At 45.7% G+C, this 14,201-nt stretch overlaps 1 long non-coding RNA gene across 1 annotated transcript; it reads right to left on the bottom strand.

Annotated features, from left to right (window-relative positions):
- Positions 1 to 2,008: 2,008 nt before the first annotated feature.
- Positions 2,009 to 12,162, bottom strand: LOC309820503. Its single transcript, XR_014296521.1, has 3 exons — positions 12,087 to 12,162; positions 11,304 to 11,405; positions 2,009 to 2,455 (listed from the first exon to the last, which is right to left on the bottom strand). It is a non-coding gene; the product is annotated as an uncharacterized lncRNA (long non-coding RNA).
- Positions 12,163 to 14,201: the final 2,039 nt, after the last annotated feature.

Below are 14,201 nucleotides of genomic sequence, written 5' to 3'. Positions count from 1 at the left end.
GTTTTGGTGCTTTGTGTCTTGAGAGGCCAATTTCTGCTGTGTATAGAACTATAGAATGATCTGTTGTTCATCAGCTACCAATAGTTACAAGAGGACACTAACACATGTGGAGCCCACTGACTACCAGGCACCACAGAAGACACATAACTTTGTAAATTCTCATAACTGCTCTGCCAGGCAGGGCGCTGCCTCCCCCAGTTCATGGGCCTGCAGGATGGTGTAGAAGTGAGAAGCAAAGACAGACTCAAAATTGAATCTGACTTCCCTCATTTTCCAGACCTGTGATCATGAGCAATTGACTTAATCCCTTAAATTGTAGTTTGGTAATCTGTAAAATTGATCTCATAATAGCACTCGTATATTATAAAGTCATTGATAGGATTAAGTAAAATAATCTGTGTAAAGTGCTTAGAATAGTGCCTGCCACATAGCAGTGGGAACTAATGCTTAGTAAATACTATGTGTCAGGTGCTGTTCTGAACATTTTGTGTGTATTCATTTAATCCTCACGAGATAGGAACTATTAGTATGCCTATCTACAGATGGAAAAACTGAGGCACAGGAAGGTCACAAATAACTTGCCCAAGGTCACATACCCAACAAGTGGTAGAGTCAGGATTCAAACCCAGGCAGCTTGGTACCAGACCTCCTGTTTTTAACCATTACATTACACTGCCATCACAGGTTGTTGATAAAGAAACCTTAACTATCAGCTGTTTTATTATGATTATGAAACAGATTCTGAGTTAAGTAACTCGCATGAGACTTCACCACTGTAAAAGGCAGAGCCCCTGCAGTGTGAGCTCACGTTGTCTGGCTCCCAAACTCACGTTTGTTCTATTTTATTTCTTTTAGGAGAAAGGCTTGAAGGCGCCTGTCTAGTGATAAGTGTCTGTAGGGGAGCATCTGGGCAGATTATCCAAAGCTACTAGGAGTTGGCATAGAAAGGATGGTGTAGTGACAAGTCATGTTTGCAGCAGGAGGAACAGAGATCTTGGTGAACCTGCATCAATTAGTGATCAAAGAGGAAAGAGGAGTATATGAATGTTCACAGCAGCTTTATTTGTAACATCCCCAAAGTGGAAACTACGAAGATGTCCTTCAGTGGGTGAATGCATCCACACCATGGGTTACTACTCAGCAATTAAAAGGAACAAACTGTTGATACATGTAAGAACTTGGATGAATCTCAAAGGAATCATGCTGAGTGAAAAAAATCGAATCCCCCAAAACTGCATAAGGTATATAATTCCATTTATATAACATGGAAATGACAAAATTATAGAAATGGAGAACAGAAGAATAGTTGCCAGGGGTTAGGAATGGGGATGGGGGAGGAGGTAGCTAGGTAGGTGTGGGGTATTTTTTAAGCTTTTATTATTATTATTTTAAAATTATTTTTGGCTGCATTGGGTCTTCTTTGCTGCACGCGGACTTTCTCTCGTTGTGGCGAGCCGGGGCTACTCTTCATTGCAGTGTGCAGGCTTCTCATTGCAGTGGCTTCTCTTGTTGCGGAGCACAGACTCTAGGCGTGCGGGTTGTGGCACATGGACTCAGTAGTTGTGGCACATGGGCTCAGTAGTTGCAGTGTGCAGGCTCTAGGGTGCATGGGCTTTCAGTAGTTGTGGTGCATGGGCTCCGCAGTCGTGGCTCGAGGGCTCTAGGGCACAGGTTCAGTAGTGTGGCACATGGGCTTAGTTGCTCCACTGCATGTGGGATCTTCCCGGAACAGGGATCCAACCCGTGTCCCCTGCATTGGCAGACGTATTCTTAACCACTGCACCACCAGGGAAGTCTGGTAGGTGTGGTTTTAAAAGAACAACACATCATCCTTGTGGTGATGGAGTAACTTGGCTGCACTGGTGGCCACAAAGACCTACTCATGTGATAAAGTGTATAGAACTAAATGCACACATACACACACACACACACACACACAATGAGTACAAGGAAAACTGAGGACTCTGAATGACAGGTGGATTGTATCAATGTCAATATCCTTGTGAAATTTTATTTTAGTTTTGTAAGATGTTACCATTGGGGGAAACGGGTAAAGGGAACACAGAATCTCTGTTTCTTATAATTGCATGTGAATCTATAATTATCTCAATATCTATTTAAGTTAAAAAAAAAAAAAAGCAAGGAGGAGGGCTTTGGGCCAAGGGAGCCAAAGAGTCAAGAAATGTTGCCCACTTCCTGGGTTTAACAAAGGCCTAAGGGGCCTCTCTTTCAGGTGACCGTCCCTATCACAGGTGTTCGGAAGCAGGAATGGTGGCAAGTGCAGCTCCGTCTGGCTCCTCTTCATAAACAGGTACTTGGGGAGCAGGTTCCAAAGTGGAAGGGGTTTGAGAAATTTTCTTGGGTGATTCTAATCCATTGTTGTTCACTGAAATCCACCAACTCAATGGAAAAGATGTTTATGGAATTCTTTTCCCAGCATCATTAAAGCCAAATTCTGCATCAAACAGGTGAAAGAAGCATTATAAATTAAATAAAAGCCATTTATAAATAAAGGTTTTGACAGGACCTACCCAGGACAACTGGGTTCTAATGCTGGTTTAGTCTCTAACTCACAGGATTTATACGGAGACACTTTCAATGCATTAATCTTGCTAATGATAATAGCTACTGTTAATTGAGTGGTTACTATGTGCCAGACCAGTGTGCTGAAGGTTTTAAGTACATCATCCCATTTATTTTCACAACAGCCTAACAAAGCTGGAACTGTTCTGATGGCCTGCAGAGGTTAAGACATTAGCCTGAGGTCACACGGTGTGTGGTGGGAGAGCAGACTCACCACCACCCTCGGCCTGCCTTCATAGCCATTGCACTGACTGCTGCTTGGTTCTCGGCTGTGGAAAGAGGAGATTGGACCATTGGGTCTGGATTCTCCATGCCTCCAGTGGATGCTGAGCCAATTAGCTAATTCTGACCTGAACTTATCAGGGGGCAGTAAAGACATAATTTAAGAAGTGTCAATCTTGCCTTACAGGGAAGAAGATAAGCCTGGGCAGGTTGAGGGACAGAGAGGGTAACAGGATTTTTCATCCTTCAAAGGGATGAGACTTACTTAGGACTTCCTGTTATATCCCAATTGAATGTGAAAAATAAGCCCTTTCTCTCCAATAGACTTAGGGTCTCTAAAGAGTCCTGATGGTTGAATGCATATTATAGCCTGTCTCCTTTGATTACCTAAAAGACAGGCAATGGGAAGATAAAATATCTGTGTGCTGGCTCATTCAAGTTCACATTACACCCTCCCAGAAAAGCAACTGCTGCTGTTAATACACTGTAGGAAGGGAATCAGGACAGGATGGCTGTCGGCCAAGGTGAAAGAGAGATACCAAGATCCAATGGGAGGGAAGAGACAATACACAATAGCGCAAACAAGCTGAGGGGTTTTCTTCTGCATCTTGAAGTTCTTTGGGGTTTAAGGAGACCACCTTTGGGTGGTTTTTGGTTCTCCTATATCTTCAGGGTTGGCATGGCTTAAAAAGGGGGCCGCTCAAATGGAATTGGGGTGAGAGAACACTGCTACCTAGAGTGGGTGGACCCATCAGCTGTCAGCGGCCATTTAAAATCCACTTCGGGCATTCCTATATACTAATGATGAAAAATCTGAAAGTGAAATCAAGAAAACACTCCCATTTACCATTGCAACAAAAAGAATAAAATATCTAGGAATAAACCTACCTAAGGAGACAAAAGACCTGTATGCAGAAAATTATAAGACACTGATGAAAGAATTTAAAGATGATACAAATAGATGGAGAGATATACCATGTTCTTGGATTGGAAGAATCAACATTGTGAAAATGACTCTAGTACCCAAAGCAATCTATAGATTCAATGCAATCCCTATCAAACTACCACTGGCATTTTTCACAGAACTAGAACAAAAAATTTTGCAATTTGTATGGAAACACAAAAGACCCCGAATAGCCAAAGCAATCTTGAGAACGAAAGAAGGAACTGGAGGAATCAGGCTCCCTGACTTCAGACTATACTACAAAGCTATAGTTATCAAGACGGTATGGTACTGGCACAAAAACAGAAAGATAGATCAATGGAACAGGATAGAAAGCCCAGAGATAAACCCATGCACATATGGACACCTTATCTTTGATAAAGGTGGCAGTAATGTACAGTGGAGAAAGGACAGCCTCTTCAAAAAGTGGTGCTGGGAAAACTGGACAGGTACATGTAAAAGTATGAGATTAGATCACTCCCTAACACCATACACAAAAATAAGCTCAAAATGGATTAAAGACCTAAATGTAAGGCCAGAAACTATCAAACTCTTAGAGGAAAACATAGGCAGAACACTCTATGACATAAATCAAAGCAAGATCCTTTCTGACCCACCTCCTAGAGTAATGGAAATAAAAACAAAAATAAACAAATGGGACCTAATGAAACTTCAAAGCTTTTGCACAGCAAAGGAAACCGTAAACAAGACCAAAAGACAACCCTCAGAATGGGAGAAAATATTTGCAAATGAAGCAACCGACAAAGGATTAATCTCCAAAATTTACAAGCAGCTCATGCAGCTCAATAACAAGAAAACAAACAACCCAATCCAAAAATGGGCAGAAGACCTAAATAGACATTTCTCCAAAGAAGATATACAGACTGCCAACAAACACATGAAAGAATGCTCAACATCGTTAATCATTAGAGAAATGCAAATCAAAACTACAATGAGATATCATCTCACACCAGTCAGAATGGCCATCATCAAAAAATCTAGAAACAATAAATGCTGGAGAGGGTGTGGAGAAAAGGGAACACTCTTGCACTGCTGGTGGGAATGTGAATTGGTTCAGCCACTATGGAGAACAGTATGGAGGTTCCTTAAAAAACTACAAATAAAACTACCATATGACCCAGCAATCCCACTACTGGGCATATACCCTGAGAAAACCAAAATTCAAAAAGAGTCATGTACCAAAATGTTCATTGCAGCTCTATTTACAATAGCCCGGAGATGGAAACAACCTAAGTGCCCGTCATCGGATGAATGGATAAAGAAGATGTGGCACATATATACAATGGAATATTACTCAGCCATAAAAAGAAACGAAATTGAGCTATTTGTAATGAGGTGGATAGACCTAGAGTCTGTCATACAGAGTGAAGTAAGTCAGAAAGAAAAAGACAAATACCGTATGCTAACACATATATATGGAATTTAAGAAAAAAATGTCATGAAGAACCTAGGGGTAAAGCAGGAATAAAGATGCAGACCTCCTAGAGAACGGACTTGAGGTTATGGGGAGGGGGAAGGGTGAGCTATGACAGGGCGAGAGAGAGTCATGGGCATATACACACTAACAAACGCAGTAAGGTAGATAGCTAGTGGGAAGCAGCCGCATGGCACAGGGATATTGGCTCGGTGCTTTGTGACAGCCTGGAGGGGTGGGATGGGGAGGGTGGGAGGGAGGGAGACGCAACAGGGAAGACATATGGGAACATATGTTTATGTATGACTGATTCACTTTGTTATAAAGCAGAAACTAACACACCATTGTAAAGCAATTATACCCCAATAAAGATGTTAAAAAAAAAAAAAAAAAAAAAAAAAGTGGTGCTGGGAAAACTGGACAGGTACATGTAAAAGTATGAGATTAGATCACTCCCTAACACCATACACAAAAATAAGCTCAAAATGGATTAAAGACCTAAATGTAAGGCCAGAAACTATCAAACTCTTAGAGGAAAACATAGGCAGAACACTCTATGACATAAATCACAGCAAGATCCTTTCTGACCCACCTCCTAGAGTAATGGAAATAAAAACAAAAATAAACAAATGGGACCTAATGAAACTTCAAAGCTTTTGCACAGCAAAGGAAACCATAAACAAGACCAAAAGACAACCCTCAGAATGGGAGAAAATATTTGCAAATGAAGCAACCGACAAAGGATTAATCTCCAAAATTTACAAGCAGCTCATGCAGCTCAATAACAAGAAAACAAACAACCCAATCCAAAAATGGGCAGAAGACCTAAATAGACATTTCTCCAAAGAAGATATACAGACTGCCAACAAACACATGAAAGAATGCTCAACATCATTAATCATTAGAGAAATGCAAATCAAAACTACAATGAGATATCATCTCACACCAGTCAGAATGGCCATCATCAAAAAATCTAGAAACAATAAATGCTGGAGAGGGCGTGGAGAAAAGGGAACCCTCTTGCACTGCTGGTGGGAATGTGAATTGGTTCAGCCACTATGGAGAACAGTATGGAGGTTCCTTAAAAAACTACAAATAGAACTACCATATGACCCAGCAATCCCACTACTGGGCATATACCCAGAGAAAACCAAAATTCAAAAAGAGTCATGGACCAAAATGTTCATTGCAGCTCTATTTACAATAGCCCAGAGATGGAAACAACCTAAGTGCCCATCATCGGATGAATGGATAAAGAAGATGTGGCACATATATACAATGGAATATTACTCAGCTATAAAAAGAAACGAAATTGAGCTATTTGTAATGAGGTGGATAGACCTAGAGTCTGTCATACAGAGTGAAGTAAGTCAGAAAGAAAAAGACAAATACCGTATGCTAACACATATATATGGAATTTAAGGAAAAAAATGTCATGAAGAACCTAGGGGTAAAGCAGGAATAAAGACGCAGACCTCCTAGAGAAGGGACTTGAGGTTATGGGGAGGGGGAAGGGTGAGCTGTGACAGGGCGCGAGAGAATCATGGGCATATACACACTAACAAACGTAGTAAGGTAGATAGCTAGTGGGAAGCAGCCGCATGGCACAGGGATATTGGCTCGGTGCTTTGTGACAGCCTGGAGGGGTGGGATAGGGAGGGTGGGAGGGAGGGAGACGCAAGAGGGAAGACATATGGGAACATATGTTTATGTATGACTGATTCACTTTGTTATAAAGCAGAAACTAACACACCATTGTAAAGCAATTATACCCCAATAAAGATGTTAAAAAAAATAAAATAAAATAAAATCCACTTCGGCTTGCAATCCTTACCCCGCTCACTTCCCCTGCGGAGGCAGAACAGCAAGATGTTTAAGAGCCAGGGTGAGCTCTGGAACCAGACAGCCAGAAAATGTGCTCCCTGTGGGTTTTTTCTGGGCCCACTCAGCTTCCCCAGGAGAGAGAAGAATCTCATACAGCCAGATGAGATCAGGCCAGACTATCTCAGCTGATGAAAATTATTCTGAGGTGTGAAGGCTTTCCTAATCCTCTCACAGCCCCCAGGTGGGCTCTGCCTTCTCCGTCCAGGTGAAGACGCTGCCCCTGGTGTGAATCGTGACAGCCTTGATTGTGGTTGGAGGGCATCAGGGGCTACTGCTCTGGAGGGGCTCCCCACCAGCGCAGTCACCTGACTGCCTGCAGCGCAGTGGTTAGACTACAGGCTCTGGGCTCAAATTGACCTGGGTTCAAATTCTGTCTAAGCTACTTCCAGGTATGTTTCCTTAGGCATCATAAACTAACCACAACTTCCTTGCCTGTGAAATGAAATAAAATGAGCACATTCCTTATGTTTGTGGGCTCCAGTGCAAAATGAAAAATGCAGGGTTCCTTGTTCAAAAAGCAAGAATGAGCTTTTCACCTTCTTCCATGGTTCCTCTGTCCACCTGCCATGGAGTTTTTTATTTGCTATTGAATGTTGTGCTCTCTCAGGCACAAGGATACTTGGCAGGCTAACGCAGACCCTCACAGGAGCCCGGGGCCCGGCCCCGAGAAAAAGCGAGCTGGGCCATGCGTTGGCCGAGGCTCCAAGCCCCCAGCACACGTTCCACTGTCTATCTAACTTTGCTAACAAGAGCTAAATTCAAATATAAAATTATTAAGCATTTCACGATGGTTATAACCCCAGAGCATTAAACCCCCAAGCATAGGCCCTTGTGAGTGTAGGCCTTGTGTGATTGTACTGGTTACACACCCGTGAAGCTGGCCCTGTATGTGCTCTAGCCTGGTCTCTGGTCTTTAGTAAGGCCTCAGTAAGTGGTCAGGAGAGAGAGCCCAGCTTTGTCCACAGCTTACCTTAGGAATCCCTGAACTTAAGCCCTCACTTGAGCTTTGCATTTCCTGGTTCATGGGAGAGTCAGGAAGGTGTTATTACCACCTTTGTACAAATGGGGAAACTGAGGCCCAGAGAAAGGATAGGACTTGGCCATGTTCACCATGCAGGTGGTAACAGAATCAGAAGTGAATGGTGATCTCCAAATTGTCAGTCAGTGTTGAGCCTCTCAGGTTCAGCTCCCCCTCTGGCCTCTTACCTGGGATTGTGAGTGGCAACAGCTCATGCAGCTTCCATCAGGAGCACAACCCCTGCCCCAGCTCCTACTAGCTTTCTGCACAAACCCTAGCTCAATGCCAGCCCACTCCAGAAAGATTTCCCTGCCAAGGACTTAACCATGGTATGTTTTTTTTTCTTATGCACATTCACCCCAAATTCAGTTATATGTAGTTTTATTTCCTGTGCTTTTTATATTACCAAATGAGCATATTTGTGGCTTATTAAATATTTTTAACCTTATTTATAATAGCTTCATAATATTCTATTTTAGGGAAACTCCATAATTTATTTGACAAATCCCCTATTGTTAGACACTCAGATTGTTTCAAATTATTTTTCAATTACTGAGGGGATGTACAAGTTCTAAACTGGGGATAATCACAGTACTGGTTCGTGGTTCATTGTGCTGATTAAATAAATTAATATAGGAATAGCATTTAGGAAATGAAACAAATAAGTATTGTATATGTGTTAGCTAAGGTTATTCTGTTAGGTCTATTATTTTGATAATACTGTAGTTGCTACCATTTTATACATATCTTTAAACACATAAGTGACTATTTCCTGGGTCAGAGGGGAGAGAATTGTGAAGGCTGGCATAAAATATGTCCACAATTTATGGAGGGTGTGCCTTGCCACTGACAAGGGAGATCAAGGGGGGCAAGAGGTGGGGTGGGATTGAGCCCCAGGCTTTGGCTGGAAACATCTGTCATGATCTGACTGTGATGCCTTAGGATGTTTGGGTGAGTTTGTTCACCTCAGGGCTGAAAAGAGGAAGCGTAGAAAGTGTGAAGACTTTTGAGAAGCTCCAGGAAGTATCTGTTAGCCCTGCCCAGAGACCAGTTTGCCCTCCAGCTCCAGATTGGTAAGTGGATATTTCCTCTGTTCTCTTGGCTCCTGCTATGACTAGTGAATTTGGGCCTTGGATACAAATGCGTTGAGATAAAATTGGGTGGGACCATTGAGTCTTAGATAGCCAAAGATCTGCAATATTAGGCTGTCACTTCAGGTCAGCACTGGGTAGAGGAGCAGGGAATTAACAGCTGCCTTTGTGGTTAGCCTGCCCCCATGCACCTCCTCTGCCTGCTGTCTTCCATCATGGAGCTGTGACTTTGTAACTTAAAAATAAGTTGTCTTAGGCTTCCCTGGTGGTACAGTGGTTGAGAGTCCGCCTGCCGATGCAGGGGACGCGGGTTCGTGCCCCGGTCTGGGAAGATCCCACATGCCGCGGAGCGGCTGCGCCCGTGAGCCATGGCCGCTGAGCCTGCGCGTCCGGAGCCTGTGCTCCACAACGGGAGAGGCCACAACAGTGAGAGGCCCGCGTACCGAAAAAAAATAAATAAACAAAATAAATTTGTCTTTAGGATGTCCCTTATACAACACAAATAACTAGGGGAGTTATGTATTTCATAGAAGGATAGAATCATAGAATTTCAGAGGTGAAAGGGAGCAAATTCCATCTGGTATTCTTCTAGAGCAGGAATTCTCAAACATTCAGTTGTCAGAATCCTACCTCAGAATTACCTGGGAGCTTGTTAAAAAGGTAGATTCCTGGGCCCACACTCAAGAGTCTGATTCAGTGGGTGTTGAGTGGGTCCCAGGAATTTTCCCTTTTAAGAATAACCCCAGATAATTCATGCTGATACAGGTGGGCTACACTCTGAGGAACTCTATTCTATAATATCCCTAGCAGGTTGGTTGCCTCTAGTGTTGGGGAGCTCACCACCTCAGAAGACAGACTATTCCATTTTAGAACAGTTCTGACCATAGAAAGTTCTGTCTTATGTGGAGCTGGAATCTGCCTCTGTATAAATTCCACGCACGGGTCCTAATTCTGTCCATTAGAGCCATGCAGAAAAACTCCAATTCCTCTAGCCTTCTATGGGCAGGAGGACTTGAGAAATATGCACCCGTAAGAGCTTGTGAGTCAAAGGTGCATTGTAAGGGAGCCCCTAGGTCTCTAAGCTGGCTGGGCTTTGAGAAACTCATTTCCCCTTCTCACTGGGGTGGATGTGTCCTTCCAAACCCAGGTGGAGGTGTCCCCAAATCAGAGGGCAGACTCCCTGGGGAGGAGGAAAGGTGACCTTGGGCAGCTCAGGGGCTGCAAAAATCAGTTCCTGTGATCTCAGGGGATGGTGGAGGTGGGGCGCATGCCTGGCCAGGTGCACTCGTGGGTAGTTCCACGACCTGGGTTCCAGCCCAGCTCTGCCTCTAAGCCCCCAACAGATTCTCAGCAAGTCCCTGCCCCCTTGGGCCTCAGTTTTCACATCTACACAACCATCCTTTCCAGTCCTCTGCAGTCTGAAATCCCATCTTTAAAGCCCGGTGCTCTCTGATCTGGCCTTGTCTTTGCTACTCTGGCAGGTTGTCTGGTGAGGGTGTCAGGAGGGGAGGTGTCAGCGTTCTCAGGAGAGAATCTCGAGACCAAGTCTGAGAAGGGGCACAGTCGCCATCCAGCAGAGTGGCTCTTGTGGGTGCAGGGTGGGGATGAGTCATGAAAAACGGAGGGGTGGACCTTAGTGGCCATTGTCTCTGGAGCCTGTGCTCCCAGGTCTGGAGGCCCCCTCCCTGTGGGGCTCTGTCTGAGGAGGGGAGCCCTCCAGGCTTCTGGGCTGCTGGAGGCTGGCTCGGGGAGACAGAGAATAGGAAAACAAGGAGGGTCAAAGGGTCCTTATTCTACACCCCACCCTACCTCTCCGCCTGACCCACCTCCTTCCTTTGTTGGGAGATAACCTGAGGTTTTAGGCAAAGAGAACTCTGTGGGAGCACTGACTCTCCGTGGGTTCTTGGGAAGTTCCTCTCACCTCCCTGGACCTCTGTTTCCTCATCTGTCCAATCGGCTAGCAGTGCTGACCTCATAGGGCTGCCCATCATAGAAGACAACATCCATAAACCCCCTCTGTAAACTGGTACATGCCAGGAAGATGCCAGCTGCTGTCAGTCTATTGTTCTCAGCTTGGTGTGCACAAAAGCAAGAAATCTCACTTAAGATGGATTTTGTCCTGCTCACCTGGGATTTTTTTCTCTGTATCCTGGGCATGACCTTCCGGGGAGCTGGTGGCAGAAGGGGCCATCTTAACAGGAAACTCTCCCCAGAGCTGCCGAGGTCTGACTAGGATTTAGAGAAAAACAATGGCTATCAAGAAATCTGGAGCCCCAGACCAACAACTCTGGGGTGAGAGGCCATGGCAGCCATGAGCAGAAACGGCCACTGGGGAACATGCATGTGTAGGTTGTTAAAGTGTGAATGGCCGAGCTCGGGCGTGCTACGTGCACACATATCATCCGTGGACACTCACTTGTCATTACATACACCAGGTGCCTAGTATCCCTTCCCACAGCCCACACAGACCCAAAGGCTGACCCCAAAGGGTCCCCCAAAGGCAGAGGCTGCAGGTCATTCCTGGGGAGGCACTTGACTAGGGCCACCAGTCAATGCTGATGGGGGGAGCTGGGCTGTTTCCCTCAACTGTCATGTTCTACGTGGTCGGGGAAGAACCCCTGGACCAGGAGGGAGAAATTCGAGATTCTAGTTCACCCATGGCACCAATTTCCTTACATGTTTTTAGAGATGCCACTTACCTTCTCTGGATCTCAGTTAACTTCTCTGTGAAATGGGTCCACAATCCCTTCTGAAAATGGCAGTAGGGCTCAAATGGAATATTCAATATGAAAGTGCTTTGAGAAAGCTGAAAAACCTGCGCACATGCAAGGAGGAGGGGAAGGGGAGAGGTGGGCAAGGGAGGAACAGACCCTGATGATTTCAGGTCACACCGTCAAGCCAGCCTCTCACCTGAGCATGTTTTCTCTTCACCCCCCTCTCCAGGGTTTGGCAGAGATGATGACAAGGAGAAGGAGCAGGGCTTTCCTGGTGGCGCAGTGGTTGAGAGTCCACCTGCCGATGCAGGGGACGCGGGTTCGTGCCCTGGTCCGGGAAGATCCCACACGCCGCAGAGCGGCTGGGCCCGTGAGCCATGGCCGCTGAGCCTGCGCGTCCATAGCCTGTGCTCCGCAACGGGAGAGGCCACAGCAGTGAGAGGCCTGCGTACCACAAAAAAAAAAAAAGAGAGAAGGAGCTGCAGAAAGAGAAGGGGAAGCTGAAGCATACACCCTGTGAGGAGCAGCAGAAGAAGGCTGAGCAGGTGGTGAGGCTCCTGTGCCCTCTCTGTGTCAGAACAGTTAGGAAATGAGATTTGCGAGGGTCACAGCTCATGTGGAGACTCTCTGGGATGACTGTGCTGTCCCGGTTTGAGCTGCTCCTGGCAGGCAGATATCCTGGGATGAGGGAGGCTGGTTCTGCTCAGGCATAGAGGACCCAGGAAGGAAGCTGTTGGCCAACTGGAAAGTGACTTCAGCACTTGGTGAATGGACCAATCAATGTCACATGGCTGTAAACATGGATTCAAAGACCTCATACAAATTACTGAGTAGGGCTGAGAGGCTGGGGAAAAGGGGCTGTGGGCTTCATAGGGCATGCTTAGAGGATGCTGGTGCTGTGCCTAGACTGAGGAACTCTGCTCCTGATTCCTCTCCAGCCTCACCTTGGCTGGTCAGGGGAATGGCCCCAGCTGCATCTAAGGGTCATTTGTCTAAGTCCCGTGTCCAAGGAACAGCATTCCCAAATAACATTCTCCTTCTCTGGCAATTTACCTTCCGAACAAACTTCTCTTTGAAGCCTGTGTAGAAGCAGATTAATGGATGCAGCTGCCTTCTGCCTTGGGCAGCTCCTGGAAAAGTTTTAAAGTAGGAACAGTTTGATGCTGCCCCATCATTTTTCTCTGGTTGCTTCTTCCTCCTCTTTCCTCCCCGTGAAGCCTCTCAGTGATGGGGTGGTGGTGGTGGTAGGGGTGGGAGTGGAGGTTCTCCTTCCTTACACCTTTACCATACTCTCTGGAAGGAATCTGATAGCAGCCATTCATAGTTTAAGGTCAGAGACTTTGAGAAGCTAGTGTCAGAATTTGGACTAACATCTATATCTCTCTGTTGTGTGTACCCTCCCCTGGTCTTTACTGCCCCAGGATGTCTTTTTTCCCCCTACTATGCCACGGGCATAGTGCTTAGAGCTGTTCTCAATTTTTTAATGTCATTCTCCAAACAACGCAGTAGGTCTGTAGTATCATTCTAAATTACAGATGAGAAAACAGGTTTAAGGAGCTCAAGAGACTTGCCCAAAGTTAACACAGCTGTGGGGTGGGGGGATGTGGGGAGGATAGCTTCACATATGACTGTGTTTGACCATATTGCCTATCCACACATGAAACGTGAAAGCCCGACCCCATCCATTTAAAGGTTCACTGTCTCTCCCTCAGGATCTCCCCAGTCCCATCAACCTAACACAAATGAGCTACAATTATGTCAGGGCATCTTGGAATGAACTTGGCTGGACCAGAATCCTGTGGCATAAGCAGAGAGGAGGGGAGGGTAGAAGGATCCTTGCTGGCCCCAGGGGCAGGAGAGAGGGGCTTTGTTTCCAGCCCTGCCACTGAGCAGGTGGGGTACCTTGAGTACATCTCTTACTGTGTTTATGGTTTAGTTTCTGCAACTGTAGCTCTAGAAATAAAAACTCACCAGGAAGTAAAACTTAGGTTTCCAGGATATTTGGCTCCATCTTCTGGACAGTACCAATCACTGCAACTTTTGCAGTGTGGTCATCCACTGTGGACATCAGGTAATGTTGAGTCTTCTAGGAAACTTCCGGTCACTGTGGGGATTAGGGGTGCCTGGGGCAGAACCAGAGCTGACCTGAAAGTCCAGGGAATTTCTGTGGCCTCTGGGTCACACTGGCCCTCTGCTGCTAGGGGCTGGGCAGAAATTCAGGGAGGGACAGCACCAGAGTAGGAGGGACACTGGAGGCCACGGAGTCTAGCCCCACCAAAGGACAGGCAGGGACACTGAGGCCTGGGGAGAA

The sequence above is a fragment of the Grampus griseus genome, assembly GCF_964374135.1.
Source record: "Grampus griseus genome assembly, chromosome: 3".
NCBI classification, from domain to species: domain Eukaryota; kingdom Metazoa; phylum Chordata; class Mammalia; order Artiodactyla; family Delphinidae; genus Grampus; species Grampus griseus.
This window is presented reverse-complemented; position numbering and strand designations above follow the sequence as displayed.